Genomic DNA, 21,441 nt, shown 5'->3' with positions numbered 1-21,441 from the left:
TCTCTCTCTCTCTCTCTCTCTCTCTCTCTCTCTCTCTCTCTGAAGTATCGAAATAAACAAGTTTACACAAAATAACCTTAGTTTAAACATGTATTTTCGGTGATCACACGTATATGTATGTATGTATGCATGTATGTTTGTGTATGTTGCATATTCATTGAAACGCATTCTCTGACATTGACTCCTGCCATTTCCTACAAATGTCGTTGATTATAAAACACTCTTGAACGTCCAAAATCTTTAACTGTAGTACGTATACGTGTTACTAAGGTACAAACATACAAATCGCATTTAGTAGGCTCTAATAAAGTATATTTGACAAGGAAACTGAAACCACGGATTATAAGTATTGACACGTCATTGTGGAAACCCCAAAAGTAATCCTCGAGAAAACTAAATGCGCAGAATGTTTTACGAGCTGGCACTAACGTTTCTGCAAAAATAAGAATGGGCTGAGAGAAGTGAAGCCCATTCTGAGACTTGTTTCTTAAGAAATGTTTTAATACCTTCTAATCTGCTTAGACGGCATTCCATGGGTGAATTCCATCAAATAGGTGGGGCATCAATAGCCATTCAATCCTTTCGTTACCACACTTGTCATGTTGTTTGTTAAGCGGCTATCGGTAATGATCATTCAAGTACAGCTCGTGTGAGATGAACCGTAATACTAATAGTGATACCGAATGACTCGGTTGAACTACCCGATGGATCGAACACTTTCTTGAGCACCGACGTGGTTCGAACCAACGGGATTCATCTGCGACACACACACACACACACACACATGCACACGCACACGTATGTATGTATGTATGTATGTATGTTTGTTTGTATGTATGTATGTATCTTCCACAGATACACATTCAAAGACTGATTAGTAGCAAGACACGACGATGCTAGGCTGGTTTTGAGGCATCGTTTGTGCATCACCCGGAGTCGTCCCATTGTTGTTCCTCATCTGTATTGATCGACGAAAATACAGTTTTCAGGAGTGCAAAGATCCTATGCCTTGTAGCGCATTTTCCTTCTCTCGTGTAGCCCATTTTCCTTCATTAAACATCTAACTGTTGCACATTAGTATTGTTTGGTGATTAATGTCGAACACATTTAATTAACGCCAGACTATCTGGAATTCATGATCCTATATAAAATGGTATATATTAGTTGGCCAAAATTTAACAGAATGCATAACACGTTCTGTTTTATAGACTAGGCAGAATTTGTGAAAATGTGCATATTTAAAGTGCTGAAGGCAAATGGTGTTAATTTAGGGCATACAAGCGTTTTAGGGGTATTGAAGGGTGCTGAACTCAAATCTGCTGTATGCCCAGCTCAAAAATGGCCGATAATGCCTCAAAATTACTAAACAAGGTAGACACTTTAATGGAATGTGCTTTTGTAGGTTTTCATATATGGGGAATCCAATGCCATATTCAGTTTTGAGATCAAATGTCAAGAAACTGCTTGAAACTCATATTTATAGCAAAAATGGTAGTTTTTAACGTTGAATAATTCGTTGACCAGAAATGATCCACAAGCCCCATTCCTCTCCCTCCCCACCAGGAACACAGACCGCCCATTTTTTAAAAGCCCAGAGGCACACTACATATGATTTAAATGTTGGCAGGAAACATATTGCATGAGTTGATCATATCTGCTGTCAAGCGTTATTATACAGTCCCTTCATTGTGTGTACACACAGGTAGATGTGCACACATGAACTTATTCCTGGTCCATTTCTCGACGGATAACGTCGACATTAATGAGTAAACTCTGGACGGAAAAGGAACTTTCCATGCCACTCAAGTGGCTGCCTGGCAACGCGGTCCACCTGAAGGTGATCTCCTCATTGGAATAGAAATTTCCAAGACAGAAACATTACACATCCCCGAGGTGATGACTGACATCATACCTGCACCAAACAGAGGAATCAAAGAGCGTCCATTCAGCGGGTTGATCGCAGCTGATTGTTTCAGACAGTCACCTGAGGAATGTCCCTCAGCACAGAATGCATGCAGCATGCAGCATGGCCTTCATCTTGTCCCGGTCATCTCACAAACCAGTGCCTTCCTGGACATTGCACAACCACAAGGCGGGCACAGTCAACCCGGAGAAAACTACAGTACGGTACCTACCTATCATACAGGCTCCTACATCTGAACTCGATGTGTTGAACACAGTCGTCAACCGAGTGCTCCATGTAGCCAAATCGATGGAACAGCAGCATGTCGTTCTGACGGTGGACGAGGCACTTTATCCGAAGCTTCTGGAACTGAAGTGGTCGGTAGAAGAGTACAAGGACATACTTATACCTTGCCTTGGAGGACTTCACATTGCCATGAACTTTCTGGGTGTAATAGGACGACACATGAGTGAGTCTGGCCTGAGCGAGCTATGGGTAGGGTGTGATCTTTTGGGAGCCAATGCCGCGCAACATGTCATGGCAGGAAAGGGGTATACACGTGCCATCAGGACGCACAAACTTACCCTACAGGCTCTTTGGCAAATACTCCTTCCACGACTCTATACGAACCTGGATGGGGTTGATGTTACACTGAGAGCGGAACTCTCAGATGTCTGCACATCCATAGACGCCGATCACATTGCACAGATGGTCGACAAACTGACTACCGACAGATTTCAGCAGCCCACGAAAGAGTTCGCTGCAGCTCTTGCAGTTGATGACCCGAATGCTGAATTCCGGTGGGACTATATGACTATGGTCAGCATCCTACTCTGCTTCACAAGAGCACAACGTGATGGATCATGGGATCTCCACCTATATGCGTTCAAACGTATGCTGCCATTCCTCTTCAGGTACGATCATGTTAACTACGCCAGATGGGGTACTGTGTACCTGGCTGAGATGTCGGTTCTCCCACCAGAAGTCATCCTTGAGTTCCAGGAAGGCAACTTCGTAGTAAAACGCACAGATCGACGCTTCAATCAGGTTTCGCCAGACCAAAGTACAGAATGGCTAAACACTACAGGAAAGAAGAGTGGGGGCTTAGTAGGTATCACCAGAATAGTATCCGCACTCAATAGATGGACATTGTCGTATAATCTGAGAATGGTTATAGCTTCTCAGACAACAGCAATGCTGAGACTGACAACGGACGATGAAGACGACGAGTACACACACAATGAGTGCACGAAAAGTAGGATGGAGAAAGACGACTGATGAAGGCAGCATAGTTGTATCGTTGAAATAGCATGGCGTGTTTCAAGATGGTGGTGACACATTGAGGAACATAATCAACAAGGATGTTGTGACGCCTGTGATTCAAGAATCTCTGCTTAGTGCAGAATACCATGGACAGGCGCAAATGAAAGTCTTCGTGGACAGCACCTAAAATCTAAAATCATCCATTCAAAAGAATAAGGCCAAGACATTTGCCTCTTTGTATGAAGTCGTGCAACCTTCCAAGGGCAAGCAAAAGCTTATCAAAGTGGACAGGAACATTCTACAAAGGCTCATAACAGCTTATAGAGCAGGGCGCGAGGTAAACCTAGAAAACATCCTCCAGCATGAACTCATGACCATCCCACTATCTTTGGCCACAAGTAGTGGTAGTCTACATTCCACCGACACGTCTATGTTAGCTAACATACTGACGCAACAAGTCCAAATCCCTGCAAATGTTACTCTCGATGAACCCAGCTGTCTGTTCATTGATGGCCAAGCACTCGTGATGGCACTTGGAAAGCCGGCTGACATTAGAACGTCTGGTGACTATGCCAACACCTTTGCTAACACTGTGTTCAAGATGGGAGCAAAATACCAGAGGATCGACGTAGTCTTCGACAGGTATCAAGACGAATCAATCAAAGCAGGCACAAGGACCAAACGCAAGCAACGCCACGTCGTAAAATAGAAAACGATGCATCAGTTCCTCTCCCATGAAACTGGTCTAGCTTTATGGCACTCGAGGGAAATAAAGCAGATCTCGCTCTACTACTTTCAAACCATCTGATTGAACACAGCCCGACAGATGAACCAGTGGTTGTAGTAGCAGGGGGGTTCGCCGAAACGATCACTGTTAAGTCATCTAATCCAGATCTCGATGTCTGAACATGAAGAAGCTGATACCCGGCTGATTTTGCACTGCATCCATGCTCATATGAAAACGATAGTTGTGTCAGTGCGTGATACAGATGTGCTCCTTCTACTTATAGCACACTATGACAGCATGGGATGTACACGTCTCTACATGAAAGCTGGGACGTCGAAGGCTCCAAAGTATTTCCCAGTACATGGAATTCGCATGTTGCTATCTGCTGATCAAGTGGACACACTACTTGCCTTCCATGCCATAACCGGCTGTGATAGTATGTCTCAGTTCGGTGGCCATGGTAAGAAAACAACCTGGACGGTGTTCCAGCAACATCACACTGATCTGATTGGCCTTGGCAAGGGCACTCTCACCGAAAACATAGCTATATCAGCAGAGAAATTCATCTGTAAGATATATGGCGTGCCCGAGGTTGATACATGCAACAAAGCACGAGTCAAGTAGTTTTGTATTGGTCGTCCACAAGAGACTCTGCCACCAACCTCCATCGCGGCAAAGTTTCACATCATGCGTTCACACTATCAAGCAGGTGTCTGGAACCAAGCACACTCGCCATATCCTGATCTTCCTCCAGTGCCCGAAATGGGATGGATTCACCTGGACGGTCAGTTAGTGCCACGGCTACTCTCTCTGCCACCTATCCCAAAATCTTGCAGGAAGATCACATCATGTGGTTGTACGAAGGGGTGCCTCAGCCAAAACTGCAGCTGCATGGAAAATCCGCATGGAATGCATCGATTCGTGTACCTGCAGGAAACTTGGCAACAACTGCCGGAACACTCATGACGACCAGGAATACGTTCATGTGTGCACAGTTACCTGTGTGTACACACAATGAAGGGACTGTATGTGTGTACACACAATGAATAACGCTTGACAGCAGATATGATCAACTCATGCAATATGTTTCCTGCCAACATTTAAATCATATGTAGTGTGCCTCTGGGCTTTTAAAAAATGGGCGGTCTGTGTTCCTGGTGGGGAGGGAGAGGAATGGGGCTTGTGGATCATTTCTGGTCAACGAATTATTCAACGTTAAAACCTACCATTTTTGCTATAAATATGAGTTTCAAGCAGTTTCTTGACATGTGATCTCAAAACTGAATATGGCATTGGATTCCCCATATATGAAAACCTACAAAAGCACATTTCATTAAAGTTTCTACCTTGTTTAGTCAAAATGATATGTACATAAATACATTTCAGCCCGGCGGTGGCGGCCATCTTGGATTTCTCAATTTTTAGGCATTATCGGCCATTTTTGAGCTGGGCATACAACAGATTTGAGTTCAGCACCCATCAATACCCCTAAAAAAAACCCCGTGTATGCCCTAAATTAACACCATTTGCCTTCGGGGTTAAGATTTTTTGAAAATTGACCCAGTCTATTATAAAATTCACACTTTATTACCTATCTTGGTTTTGCCAAAAAGAGAGAAAACAAAAGTGAAAATAGTAACCGTGACCATTAAAGGAAGACCAAATGTTTTAAAGGCATACTGTCACAGATTTTAATTTAAGGACCTTATTTCTCTAAACATTAATAATAAATCAAAATTGCATTAATTGTTACAGACCAAATCTAGCTATTGCATCACTTTAACTACACCATGATGGAGTGAAATCCATGTCAACCCTCTCAGCAATGTTAGTTTTTGAATTATGGACCATTGCCATAATTCAATTATTTTTACAAAATATCATTAATAAGTGGAGTATGGTGGTTACATAAATGGTTGAATAAAGTACATTTAGGGACAAATCAAATATATATATTTTTAAGTAATACTTTGTTAGGCCATGTAATAGGTCAGTGGTCTGTGACAATATGCCTTTAACAGACAAAATCATGACGACGTTGCATGTCTTGCATTGAGTCCGTTCGCATTGGCTATAATGAGTACTGTTATATGAAGATAGTACAACTTTGAGTGTCACATTTTAAAAATCACTGGATATTTTAAACAATATATTTTTATTTTTTTACTTTGGTATGAGTGATTGGGAGGATTATATTTCACATTTTGAACATTGTGCAGAAATGGGAGGGTGGTTGGATACACAAAAGCTTCTAGTCTTGTCAGCTAGCTTAAAGGGTACTTCCCAAACATAAAACATGGATCTGTCAAACCAGGACAAAAGGTCATATCACACGCTGATATGGAATAAATGAATGATTTTTTAACGACACCCCAGCAACGCTGATATGGAAATTCAACTATAAGTTTGGGATGAATGCCAGCAGAACCGATGGATAGCACATTTAGAAGCAAGACGAAGGCAACCCAATGAATCAGTCGCAAACTTGGCTGATTATTTAAGGCAAATGACCCATCGAGCATATTCTGACCTGGATGTTAGGGCACAGGAAAAATCACGCTGGAATTAAAATGTCACTGAATTGATCAAGGATATAAATCTGTTATAGATGCAGTTGAAGTCATTGAAAGATATGAAACACTTATAGAGAGTATGGAGTTTTTTTGTTTGTTTGTTTTCGTTTTTGTTTTGTTTAGTTTTTTGGTGTGTTTTCTTTCTTCACGTGAACCATTTTTGTGGCGTACAGTGATCAGTATAAAATAAGATGTCCACCAGCATATCCGGATAGATTAATTGTTTTAAGTGCTACGTACCGGACGGAGTTGATAATTCCCTAGACTTTATTTTCCAGTGAGGATTACTAGGCCTGATCATCCTAGTACCTGCTGATGGTGATGCTAGAATCCTATTCTTCGGAGGATGGTTGCAGATTTATTACTTTTTCTGGAATATGGATACTGATAAAGCATGCATACACAGGAGTTGGTTATAATATGTCAATGATGAAACCTACAACATAAATGTATCTTTTAGTGAAGCGTAGGAGGAAATTGATGTATGCTGCCTTTTCTATATATCAGGAGGGATTCCGAGGGTACTACTCAGTTAAGCTGATCTTAACTGGCACCTCACGAACTAAGAAATGTAATCCTTGGGACCTCTGGGATCATTACAATCAGTGGATAATGTTGGGTACTAAAACCCAACTAGTGATGTAGTAGGAGGAAACAACATATACCAAGAAAGGAGGTCTCTACATGTACCAGGAATTCTGGGATCAATACAATCAACGGACATTGTTGGGTACTAACACCTAACTAGTGATGTAGTAGGAGGAGACAACATATACCAAGAAAGGAGGTCTCTACATGTACCAGGAATTCTGGGATCAATACAATCAACGGACATTGTTGAGTACTAACACCTAACTAGTGATGTAGTAGGAGGAGACAACATATACCAAGAAAGGAGGTCTCTACATGTACCAGGATTTCTGGGATCAATACAATCAACGGACATTGTTGGGTACTAACACCTAACTAGTGATGTAGTAGGAGGAGACAACATATACCAGGAATTCTGGGATCAATACAATCAACGGACATTGTTGGGTACTAACACCTAACTAGTGATGCAGTAGGAGGAGCACACAATTTACACCACAAAAGGACGTCTCTGTGTTTACAAGGATCCAGCCTCGATCGCCACTGAGATGTGGCTGATACCCAGTTGACCGACTGGTTGTTCGACACCTCGACAGATCGAGAATAGAACTATGAGACTTCATATGATTGATGTCAAGAAAAGGTATTTGAAATAATTTGTGACTTTAGTATAATGTACACTTTTATTTCCTTTGTCGACCTTGTGAAAGGTCCGCCCGTCCTTATTGTAAGAGGTGGGTGGTGTAATGGCCGTCCCTTGATTATCCATTAATTAATTGTATTGTGGTAAATGTTTGTAAATATCCGTCCATACTTTAGATGATGCCCTTCATCCGTGGGTCGAATACAACCTTCAGAAATAGAGAGTGACATCACGAGGAGAAAGCAGACAACAACCAAAACTAGACAGCAGCTTATTACCTTTTATTTGGGGCTCGACGTTTCCCTGTGTAAGTCCACAAATATTGCAGATAAATACAACACTGGTGTCAGAAGTAATTCGGAAACCGGTTTATATCAATTCACAAATTGCATAGTGTTAATATTTTGTGCAATTTGTGAGGAATAACGGTAAAAAAAAAATCAAATTGTCGTCAGATCGCACCATCTTGAATTATTTTGCAAGGCTATTTGTTTTTGTTTTTTTAATTATGTAACGGTAGTTTGTGGATTGGTGACTTGATAGATTATTAGAGAGTAAAAAATAAAAAAAATAAAAATAATAATATAAACATAACAATTTCATATTCCATACTGTCTATAGTTGTGGAAATCGTAAATTTAAAATCTACAAAAAGGGGAAACGTTAATATTTGTCAGATTTTTCATCATGGCTATAGACAATTAATAGGCCTATTTAACAAATAGTTCATGTTACTAGAATACTAGTTTGTTAACTCAATTTTGATCCATCTGACCATATTCCCATGGTCCTCTCAAAATGTCTGCCATTAATATCAACACAGCCACATTGGACGAACTGAAAGCAGTTACTAATACCGGTATTGGAAAGACAAGAGCAAGTAGTATTTTAAAATTAAGGAAAGAAATGGGGGGAGAGGGGGAGTACTTTGACATTCGAAAAGTTTAAAACGTTTACTGATGTACCATCAACAGTATGGGATCCACTTTTTCAAAACAAAATAATAACTTTTCCTCAGCAGATTTTAATGAAACATCATTTGAGTCTGTAAGTGATATAGAGTCATTAAATACATCGCAAAGGCGAGAAAAACAGCGATAAATGTTGAATTATTTTCAGATAAGAACAGAAAATTTAGAACAAGAAATGCAAATATTGAAACAAAAAAATAGGCAACAACAGGAAGAGTTTGAATTGAGAGAGGAACGGTTTGAAAGAGAAAGAGAAATCCGAGATAAAGAGCATGTCAATATTTTAACTTGTATGAAACAAGTTCAGTTACAACTTGATAGGCTAGTTGATAAAAAAAAACATGTTGATGGACAGGTTAACAAAGTAGATCAACTAGCTCCAGAAGGCATATACAATGATAGGTCAAATTTTAGCCAGTATGATAAAGTGAATAAAACTCCATTTGAGCTAAAAAGCAAAACAAATGATAATGTTGATTCTAATAATGATGATGATGATGATAAAGTGCATTCAGAATTATCACATACATGTAGGGAAATAAATCCAGTGTCTAGAAAATATTTGAGGACCCATCACTACCAGGAATGACTACTTTCCATGGAAAACAGGATTGGAAACCTTTTGCATTACAATTCATCAAAATGGCAAATAGATATAGGTGGAGATGAATATAAACTTGACATGTTGGAAGATTGTTTGAGAGATAGTGCTTTGGAGTTTTACAGTGCAATATCTCAAATGATCCAAAATGATTTTGATTTATTTGTTTAAAAACTGAGTGAGAGATTTGGAAAGAAAGACCTTCCACATAGTATCCGAAGGCAGTTACAAGAAATACAGCAGGATTCAGAGGAAAGTCTGGAGGAGTTTGCTAAAAATAACTTCAGGAAAGGGTCACTGATTGTTACACAGAAACCCCAGATTTACTTTTAGAAACGGTTTCAATAGATACATTTTTGAAAGGATGCATTAATAAAAGGGCAGCTCTGACAGCAATGGATAAAGATCCACAGACAATCGATTAGGCTGTCAAGATTGTAAAAAGTGAAATCCAGAATCAAAAATTATTGTTGGGTAAAAGACAAGAATAATAGTAATATACTAATAGACAGAAAACTTTCATTGAAAAAGACGTTATATTTTTATATGATTTACTAGATAGCCAAGGGCAGTTTATGGGTTATAACACTTTTAATACAAAATATAATATACGATCAAATTTTTAGAATATGCGTCTTTAATATGTGCAATCAACGCCATACAAATGGAGCCAGGGTCGGAATTAACCTAAAATAAATATTGATGGAGGCAGTAAAACAAGAATCATGACACAATAAAACTGTTGGGGGTTTTCCCAGTTAGTGGACAAACGGATATTTGTAGACTCAAAAAAGGACGTTTTATCATATATTTTTTCTGATGGGAGGGTGGGGGAGGGGTGCAACATACATTCATACATGTACATATATACATACATGCATACAATATATAGATATTCATATATCAATACATACTAGCCAGTGACAGGTCTGTCCACTGTGTCATGCACGTAAGCGGGATCGACTTGGAAGATTGTAGGCATGTGGTTGGGTTAAACAGCATCCTTTTTATGGATGCCTCAATAGCTCAGAAGGTATCGTGACAAGTCTGCAATTTGCGGGCGATTCGGTGCTATAGGTTCGAGTCCCAGCAAGGGATGGGACAATTTGTGAGGCCAGAAATTATTTAATTACCCCCTGCGCCAGTTCGTTAATATCTATGTATGTAACAGACAACCTCGATATACATACAATATATAGATCTTTATACATCAATGCATACTAGCCAGTGCCAGGTCTGCCCACTGTGTCATGCACGTAAGCGGGATCGACCGCGTAGATTGTAGACACCAGGCATGTGGTTGAGATAAACAGTCACCGAGGCTGTTCATTTATAAGACCCTAGCATGCCAAACATAGCATATTTTAAGATAAAGATCAAATTTTACCTTTAAAAATATGCCAAATGCATATGCTTTACTTAATTCTGGACCTTATGTTTATTATGATTGCCAACGTGCATGTTTTATTTTTCATCTCATTTGAATTCTCACGATAAAGAATTAATTTAGGTGGTTTTTGGAATCCTTAACAATCAAAAGCTTGCAGTTATGGTCTTATTGTTTGTCATAATCACTTCTGATATATAATTCATTCAGAGTACATGAATTATTCTACAAGCTGTTGAAATAGCCATTACTTGAACGACTTTTATTCTTACTAAAAAAAATGTATATTACATTCAATGCTATTGTTATAAATGAGTTATTTGTTTCTTACCTAAGGGTGGACTGATGTCCCTACCCCATTCCTCGCTTCATAAAGATTTTGATTAGCCATTGAAATGATTATATGTTAATGTCTTTACTAAAGTACACACCTAACTCATCATTTCCAGATGCAGTGGAGATTGCGGAAATCCCATCCCTCGACTTAAACTGAGAATAGCTGCAATGTAGATTCATCATTTTGTTGTTGACGTACATTGCGTTATTAGTCCTTCTATAAATAAAATACACAATTGAAAAAAAAAAATATATATTTTATTTAACGACACACTCAACACATTTTATTTACGGTTATATGGCGTGATACATATGGTTAAGGACCACACAGATTTTGAGAGGAAACCCGCTGTCGCCACTACATGGGCTACTCTTTCCGATTAGCAGCAAGGGATCTTTTAGTTGCGCTTCCCACAGGCAGGTGAGCACAAACTATGGCCTTTGTTGAACCAGTTATGGATCACTGGTCGGTGCAGCAAGTGGTTTACACCTGCCGTTTGAGCCTTGCGGAGCACTCACTCAGGGTTTGGAGTCGGTATCTGGATTTAAAATACCATGCCTCAACTGGGATCCGAACCCATTACCTACCAGCCTGTAGACCGATGGCCTAACCACGACGCCACCGAGGCTGGTATACACAATTGAAGACACCTAATAACTAGTTGAAGGTACGTAATACTAACATACGTAAATGTGTATCAAAGTTGCAAGTGTCATATTTAGTTATTTTTGTTATATTTATTTGTGATAAATAACTACAGATTACTGTTTGAAATGTTTTCACTACACTGAGACAAATATGTAATACCTCTAACACGTGAGAGTAAACGTGAACACTATCACAAACCAGGTTCATTTTAGTTTATATTGTAATACAAAGGAAGGAAATGTTTTATTTAACGACGCACTCAACACATTCTTATTTACTGTTATATGGTTAAGGACCACACAGATATTGAGAGAGGAAACCCGCTATCGCCACGTCATGGGCTACTCTTTTTGATTAGCAGCAAGGGATCTTTTATATGCACCATCCGACAGACAGAATATCACGTACCACGGCCTTTGATATACCAGTCGTGGTGCACTGGCTGAAACGAGAAATAGCCTAATGGGCCCACCGACGGGGATCGATCCCAGACCGACCGCGCATCAAACGAGCGATGTACCACTGAGCTACGTCCCGCCCCTATATTGTAACAGACTATTAACATAAACGCGTATTTCAAGTTGTTCAGTGGTACAATATAGCTGGCGTGTTGTTTACGAACAACTCATTGACTACTGGGTGTCAAATGAAGATGAATAACAGTCACAACAAAAAAGATCTAAAATGATCAATAAAATACAGTATAAACAGTTGTGAAAGAGTTGCATTTAAGAAAGTTTTCTTTTTGTTTAACAACATCACTAGAGCACATTGATGTTTTAATCCTCGGCTATTGGATGTCAACCATTTAGTAATTGTGACATATAATCTTAGAGTGGAAGCCTGCTACATTGTTCCACTATTAGCAAGGTAGCTTTTATATGCACCATACCACAGCCAGGGCAGCATATACCATGCCCTGTAATATACCAGTCGTTGTGCTCTGACAAGAACGCGAAATGGCTCAATGGGCCCACCGACGAGGATCGATCCTAGACCGACCGCGCATCAAGCGAGCTCTTTACCACTTTTCTACGTTCCGCCCTGCATTTACGAAAGACACGATGATGAAAAACCGATTTGAAACCATTATCACAGATTCTTTCTGAACTATTTATAAAATGTATAAGAGATACAGAAGATTATGCTGTATTCGACATTTTAAGTTCTTTCAGGTCTGGCATTATGGGCTCCACCTATTGCTTGCAGGGCATTGAGACTGAAGTATAGACCGAAATATTATCTGATACCCTAGCCCTAATAGCTAGAGATTTTAAAAAGATTTTTGGATGTTTAATTATAAAGGTCATTCCTGTTTTTCCAGTGGCTGGGTCCTTTGACCCGTCTGTAAAGACCTGGGTCACATCCGGGTAAATTTCTCAAACCACTGCTTGAAAAAAAAAATTCTTAAAAATAAGGGTTTTTGTTTTAATAATTTCTTCCCTGACGTGATAATGAAAATTTGGAATGTTGATCTGCCAAGGGAACTCAACGTTAATATTAGCTCTACTTAGAGGCAGACCAACAATACCAAAGTCATTAGCAAATTTATTTAAGTATGAAACAACCGACGTGTCTTTCATTCTGTTAATATTGATTTTAACAGGTTTTAATTCATTAACTGGAGAATCAGGCACTAGGTTACGAATCTTACTAATATATTAAAACCCCTGCCTAATACTCCTAAGGGCAAGTGGCATTATGCCCAACTGTCATATGGCGTACAGACGGCACCCCCAACAATAATTTAGAGGGCCCTGCCAAATATGCCATCGAGCTTCCTTAGCCGAGTTTGGGAGGCGCAGCCAAAGGCCTGGGCTCCATACTGCAATCTGGACACGATAAATGCCTCAAAGATCATGAACAGTGTTTTCCTATCTGAACCCCATGGTGTGCCTGATAGTACCCTAAGTAAATTAAAATAAATGGTACAATTACCAGTTACCTCAGTTATGTGCTCTCCAAAACTAAGATTGTGGTCAAAGATTACTCCCAGAAATTTGACCGATTGTACCTGGTTAATAATAACTTCGTTAAATTTTAGTTTTAGATCACACACTGATTTAAATTGTTTTTTGTTTTTTTTGAAAAACAATACTTTTAGTTTTAGGTTTTGATATGGTAACATCCGACTGGAGATCTTTTTGAAGGTCATCATATGTATTTCCTATTCTCCAGAAGGCTCTATCGTCTGCAAAGAGACCGATACTTAGTTTAGTTTTAATGCTTTTATTAGTAGTGATTAGCACTGTAGCCAAATCAGTAATAAAAATGGCAAAAGGAGCAGGCGCTTTCGCTGAGCCCTGTGGTATACCATTTTCCTATGTTAAAATGTGTGTGTGTGTGTGGGGGGGGGGGGGGGGGTAGTCATTAACATTAACAGCGAATGTTCTGTATTCCCAAAATTAAAAAATAAAGGTGAACATCGCTCTTCTGATCCCCATTTTGTATGCTTTAATTAACAGGTCACGTCGCCGGTTTGAAGACGCACAAGGTGGTCATCGGTTGAGTGGTGTTTCCTAATACCACTCTGGAAAATAGATAATAGTTTGTTTATCTCCAGAAAGTGGATAAGGCGATTAGTCACCATGCACTCCATGGTCTTGCAAACGCTTGATGTTAATGAAATAGGTCTGTAATTAGTAGGGAGTGAGAGGTCCTTACCCTGTTTTGGGAGTGCAAACACTTCAGCGTATTTTCACTCTAGGGGAAGGTATCCCTCACTCCAAATTAAATTTAAAAGTTCGTAGAAAAGCTCCAGTGTTTTGGTGTGCATTTTTTAAAGAAAAATATAACTGGATTTATCAGGCCCAGGAGCTGAGGGCTTTTCGGCCACCAAAAGCATTAAACATTTCATGAATTTAAAGGTTGCATTATATGGGAGGTCATCCTTCGGGGAGCAGAGTTCTTGGGTCCATGAGGTCGTTTTAGCTTTATTAATACTGCGTTTTAATTTATATTTACTGTCTTTAAAATTCACAATATTTTCCTCAGTATTAGATTTTTGCAATAATTTTCCATATTTATTTCAGATTTTTTAAAGTTTAGAAAGTTCCTCAGTCCACCATGGGACTGGGTTATGTTTACAATTAGTAGAATAAACTGGGACTGCTTTCTCTGCAATATTGATACTAGCCGAAACTAAAATTTTATTAAATTTATCAATATTGGTATCTCTTATCTGCTCATGATCTAATTTAGCACAAAGGTGTCCAAATTTAGACCAATCAGCTCTATCGAAATTCCACTTAGTTTTATATTTAGTTTTACTTATCCAAATATCCGAAATATTATAGGTAGTACAATACCAAATAACTTCCGGCTGGGTCAAACTTTTGATAGAGAAGTGAACACCACAAGTGCTGTGATTGGTTATAAATGTGAGTGTGTTGGTTGTAAAAAATAATAGTTTCATCTGGGTAAAATAAATGTGCAATTTTATTTCATCTAGTACCAATGTATCAAGTAGCCTTGTGCTTGAAACATGTATGGGGTACCTGTAAAAAAAAGTACTCGAATTTTGTGCGAAACTAGGGTAGTCATAGACGCTACCCGTTATCTCAGAAACGAGCAGCTTGACACCCATTTTTTTCTGATTCACTTTAAGTGTAAGGGGTGGTAGTATTTATATCCGTGGCGTTTATGTCGGTTGATACGTTGCAGGTAGGAGTTTTAGCCGCATATGTTACTATTGTCGTCTATGGGATTTGATTTGGTAGTGTACACCCTATAGCACATATTCAGTGCATAATAAAACATATTATGATTTTGTCATTTTATTTAATTAAACTATACTGGTTGATTAATTAGCCATCACTCGATCATGCAAGTTCACAATGACCTTGACCTTGACAATAATCTCTGTACATGGCTCTGAATAGAGTTTGAATCAAAGTTAGCACTGAAGAAAAGTTGGTTTTGGCCTATAATTCATACTGTAAAGATTTCAATAATTTCTTTTTATATGGTATTTGACTTGCCATATACAACTGCTCTTAAATATGGTATTATATATAGGCAACCTGAACTAAGATTTTAATAGCAATTTATTTTTATATTAAAAATAGCATGTGCCAATAGTGGGTTAATGTCTTTAGTTTCCATTAACATTGTTAATTTTTTATGTATGAAATTCTGAAAACTCAAATTTGTAAAGAAGTTGATTTTTATTGTCATTTTGACATATTTATAGGGTGCTAAGTTATATTTTAGACAAATTTGTAGTTTTATGCAAAATTTAAAGTAAATTTGAAGAAAAACTTTACCAAAAACATAATTAAATTTGTTGTCACTATTGTGCCTTCTGTTCTTATTTGTACATAACAATAAGGTTGTTAAACATATACTTAGATCTCCACATCATTTTTGTTTCTTAATAATCACTTAGTTAACTCTCATGAAAAGCATTTTGAGTTTATACTAGATTCAGAACCAATTTTTTTCAGATTTGATTATCTGCCTTGGATTAAGTTGATAATTTATTTTATTGTTAAAGCTGTATTACCTAATGTTACTAGCTAAATAAAATGCTGGATTACAGATTGTAGGAATACATCTAATGTACATATTGTATTCATCCAGATTAGAAAATAATGCAAGAAAATAGATGTTCGGGTAATTTTGTCATTTAAAAATAGTTTTTTTCGGTAATTAATCAAAAATAAATGTGTTAAAGCTGCATGATTATTCCAGATATCACAACTATTAAAACCTCCAACTACAGTAGGCTATAAATAAAATATAGTCAGGAATATTGGTGGCTGCCATTGGTTTTGATGGTTCATTATGAAAATCAGCATGGCCGATGGATTTGAAATTCCCACACCTGGTAACTTGAAGACACCCACACCCAGCATACAGGATTTCCTCCCAACACTAATGTTCAGGACATTAAGTCATTACTTCATACAGGTACAGTCATGTTTGTGTTTCCTTCCTCAGACAGTGTATTTTTTTAATACTGATATTTCTTTGATGTGCCTGTTAAGGTCTTCATAATCTAGGGGTCAATCAAGTGCATGTGTTTTAATGGAATTCTTTAAAGGGGTAGAGGTACTCTGACTATCTTTGTTGTCTCTACATATATACCTGAGTACACACACCCAACTGAAAGTAAATATCTTCAGGAGTTTTATTTTAAAACATTTTGTTGTTTAATATGACATATTGCATTTGTACAAAACTATATGCAATATATATGCTTTTTGAGGGGTACATTATATTAGGTTGCACTGTAGAAACAACAGTTTCAGTGAGGTTGTCAGTTTATGTTAGAATATACCAGATCCTGGTTGTCATAAAGACACATAGCTGGACACTTTTTGAAAAATGTATGTTATCAGTATAGGTAGTACAATACCAAATAACTTCCGGCTGGGTCAAAGTTCGAGGTGCACCGAACTTTTGATAGAGAAGTGAACACCACAAGTCCTGTGATTGGTTATAAATGTGAGTGTGTTGGTTGTAAAAAATAATAGTTTCATCTGGGTAAAATAAATGTGCAATTTTATTTCATCTAGTACCAATGTGTCAAGTAGCCTTGTGCTTGAAACATGTATGGGGTACCTGTAAAAAAAAGTACTCGAATTTTGTGCGAAACTAGGGTAGTCATAGACGCTACCTGTTATTTCAGAAACGAGCAGCTTGACCCCCATTTTTTTCTGATTCACTTTAAGTGTAAGGGGTGGTAGTATTTATATCCGTGGCGTTTATGTCGGTTGATACGTTGCAGGTAGGAGTTTTAGCCGCATATGTTACTATTGTCGTCTATGGGATTTGATTTGGTAGTGTACACCCTATAAGTAATTTTGACTGGGGGGTGATCACTACTTAGGTCATCAAGTACCTCCAACTCACGACCAGCCGCAATGTTACTAGATGTTAATATAATATCCAAACAAGACCAAGTATGGTAGGTGTTAGATAGGAAGGTAAAGCTTCCATCATTTAAGCAGGCCAATTCCAGTTGTTCAATAACAATTTCCACAGTACGGCGTTGCAAATTGGTAACCTTAGATCCCCAAAGTTTGTTCTTATAATTAAAATCTCCTAAAATAATTACATTTTAAAAATAGTTAGCAATGGGTGCCAAAAAATTATTTAAATTTAAAATTTTACCCGAATTAGTAGGATGAATGTAATAATTAAATAAATTAATATTCCCAGATTTAGTATGGTTAGACATTCCCAAAGTCTCGATACTTGAATGGCTGATTGCTGTTTGAATTTGAGAGTGGGATATACCATATTTAACAAAGGTAGCCACCCCTCCCCTATAAGTATTGTCATTCGTATGAAAGAGTCCAGTATAACCGGCAATTTGAAATTCCGTAAATAACTTAATTTATCTTTATCAGTATAATTTGGAATCCAGGACTCCTGAATGGCAATAATATCTATATTCTTATTAGTTTCCAAAATATTTTTGAGCTCAGGTCCGTTTCTGCGCAAGACACTGGCGTTCCTTATTGTTAACTTTCTTATTAACATCAATACTAGAGCTATTGTCATTATTACTATTGTTATTTAGTTTATCTAAAGTAACCGTTATCGGGTGTATAAGCATAATAATTAGCTGTAGCTGCTCAAAAGATCATAATGGAAAGCCATATAAGAATAAATCTAGTTATTCATATTAATATGTAGGCTACCAAGAAAACGGACAGTACTAGTTAGAAGAACTATTGAAAAGTTAATCCACACAAGTATTTGTCCTGCTCTCTAGAACTACCAGGGGCCTAATTCACTAAACTCTCTGAACTTTGCGATCTCGCAGTGCAATGCTAAAAGACTAGCAAAGAGGATGCTGTGTTGTCTAGCAGAGCCTAAGAGACCATGAAACACTGCGTGCTTCAATGGAATTTGGGTCAACCTTGATAGCTAAATGATCATTCAGGATCCTGTATGCATATCTGGAAGCCTCGATAATGTCATCTGAGAAAAAAAATTGAGTGTGGGGCTTTCGGAATCTCTCGTGTCAAAAAGATACCAGCAATAATCCTAACCAATTCGAGAGCTGTAATAGGTTGATCCAAAACAAGTTTGTTTGCCCCTGAGGTCGCGCCGGCGTAAGAATTTCATTAACAGGCTGAGTCCCTGTGTTTACATTACTAGACTCAGCCTTACGAGACTGTTTTGCGCCAGTCGCCGAGACGGTGGGGTGAAGCGCATTCACATGTCTACCCGCAGGTCGATTTATGGGGACACCCCTGTCAGCCATGATGCGGTCCGCCCTCTTATAGTCAGGGCACTTCTTGACGTGAGTGCAATTAGCCCCCCAGCAGTTCGCACAGGAGACGGGTCTCGTGCACGGACTGTCTGGGGACCTCCTGGGGTGAGTGGTCCCACACCTAAAGCAGACCGGATGCTCCCTCGTCGACCTGCATTTCCTCTGGGTATGCCCCCATCTCTGGCACCTGGCGCACTTTATCGGTTTCGCCTGATAGGAGTGGCGAGTGTGTTCCACCCCCTTCACCCGAATAGACTCCACCCCCGGGGGACGGGCGAGGAGGACATCCAGGTAGCCATTATTCCACAACGTTACGTTGGTTTTGGAGAGTTGATTGGCTAATCTGACTGATTGGAGTAGGGTACTTCCCTGCACTTCTTTCAAGTCAGTTTTGACAATTTTCCTCAAGGAAGAGAGGGGGGGGGGGTGGGGCGGGTGGGAGGTGGTGGCTCTGCCCTGTTGAGTCGACCCCCTCTAGTTACAGTTTGGTAGGGAATGGAATTTTCCTTTAGAGTTGGGGTGGGCGAAACTGGCTCGCACCTCCCCCCTCCCTTGTTGGATTGACTTGTTTATAGAACTGGGGAACCTCCCCTGGCCGCCCCCGGGGGCCGGGTTCCACGTGCTGGTCAGCCTGATGCGTACGTGAGGTTTCAACAGTTTGGCCAGAAAAGGAATCCAAACTGCCTTGCTTTGCTTTAATAATTTTGTCATGCTCATATACCACTAGAGTTTCGAGCATGTCCGTCCCGGGGCTCTCTGGATAGCCAGTGACTTGCTCCGGGACAGATCCAAACTGCCTCTACCGCCAAGAGCGCGGACGCGATTGCAGGCATCTACTATCTAGTATAGGCTCGGGAAGAGGTGGGGTGGGGGGGGGGGGGTTAGTTCGCGTACATGACTCTTTTAGAGAGTTAACTTAAATTTTCTTGTTCTACATGCCAAGGCCTTCAGAAAAGGTTTGGGTAACACTTAAGTACGTTTTCTCAGCAGAGCACATTCATGGTTTTCGGTTGGCCGCCAAAAGGCTAAAATGAATATATTGGAGTATTGGAGTTTCATGCAATAAATAATTAATTGACACCCATAGATGATTCATTTTGATTTATTTCAATTGTATGGGTGTTATTAACTATATTTTAGCATTATTCATTGTCATAAACCTAGGTTGGGGGTACAAAATTACCTTATTTTACATATTTTTACTCAGAAATCGCTTTCGATTTGAAAGTGGCTCAAAGTCTAATGACTTCTCAGTCAACCAATAATGTAAGCAGTTCCACAAATTGGCCAAAAGTGTCTTCATCAAGTGCTCAGAGCAATACAGGTTTCAATTTGATACCTTGGGTTACTGGATGATACCCATGGGGCCCATTGTATCAAATGTTGCTAATTATGTCGGTGTGAGAAAACATCACTCAATTCCTGTAAAATATGTATTTGTCTGATAAGATTTGCTTGAGTTCTGCAGTATTTTGTATGTTTCAAACTTTTGTGCTAATAATGTAGTAATCTTTAAATAGTAGTATTTAGGACAGTTATCAACGATAAATAATGATAATTAATGAAAGGTTCATTTGTACTATATTAAACACCGTGATTAAACTGATGTTTTTAATGATTGAACATCATTCTTTATTAACGTGGACTTTTTTATTCGATGGGTTTTTAATTATTATCTGGGATATTGTAAAGAGGATGAGGGGTGGATAATTTGTGTATTTGACGCTCTTTTTTAAGTGTCACTTGAAATGTTTTTCTATATGCGAAGTTGTGTCTCATTTAGTATTCCGCTGCCATTTTGGACGCCATCTTGGAATTATGCTAAGTAGGTCAACTCCAAAAAATCACAGTAATGATACCAATCAATTCTTTGGGGCTAAAAACATATTTATAGACACAAAGATTAACTTCTTATGGCACTTACTTTAGGAGATATGGTCATTTGACGAAATGCCCTAAACATGTTTATTTTAGGGGGTAGGGATACAATGGGTCCCATGGGTATCACCCAGTAACCCAAAGTATCTAACTGAAACCTGTATTGCTCTGAGCATTTGATGAAGAAACTTGTGGCCAACCTGTGGAACTCTGCTTACAGTATTGGTTGACTGAGAAACCATTAGACTTTGAGCTACTTTCAAATCAAAAGTGATTTCCGAGTAAAAATATATAAAATAAGGTCACTTTGTATCCCTAACCCAGGTTTATGGCAATGAATGATGTGAATGATGCTAAAATATAGTCAGTAACACCCAAACAAATGACATAAATCAAAATGAATCATACATGGGTGACAAATAATTATTTATTGCATGAAACTCCAATATCGTCATTTTAGCCTTTTGGCGGCCAACCGAAAATCATAAAATGTGCTCTGCTGAGAAGTGTTACCCAAACTTTTTCTGAAGGCCTTGGCGTATAGAACAAGAAAATTTAAGTTAACTCTCTAAAAGAAAAATGTACGCGAACTACCCCTCAGAGCCAGGACTAATCGGTGTTTTCGCTATCTGAATCCCCATCTCAACACACTCCCAGTCTAGAGCTCAAAGCGGTAAGACGTGTTTGTTTC

The 21,441-nt window shown here is 38.9% G+C and overlaps 1 protein-coding gene across 2 annotated transcripts in view; it reads left to right on the top strand.

Annotated features, from left to right (window-relative positions):
* Positions 1–21,441, top strand: part of LOC121383965 (E3 ubiquitin-protein ligase MIB2-like) — a 166,767-nt gene that overhangs the window by 79,082 nt on the left and 66,244 nt on the right. For both annotated transcript variants that reach the window (XM_041514082.1, XM_041514084.1), the window contains exon 2: positions 9,560–9,565. The gene's annotated coding sequence lies outside the window, so the exon portion shown is untranslated. The remainder of the gene's footprint in view (positions 1–9,559; positions 9,566–21,441) is intronic.

This window comes from Gigantopelta aegis, chromosome 10 (assembly GCF_016097555.1).
Source record: "Gigantopelta aegis isolate Gae_Host chromosome 10, Gae_host_genome, whole genome shotgun sequence".
Taxonomy (NCBI): domain Eukaryota; kingdom Metazoa; phylum Mollusca; class Gastropoda; order Neomphalida; family Peltospiridae; genus Gigantopelta; species Gigantopelta aegis.
Note: the sequence above shows the minus strand (reverse complement) of the source record. Positions and strands in the feature narration are given on the sequence as shown.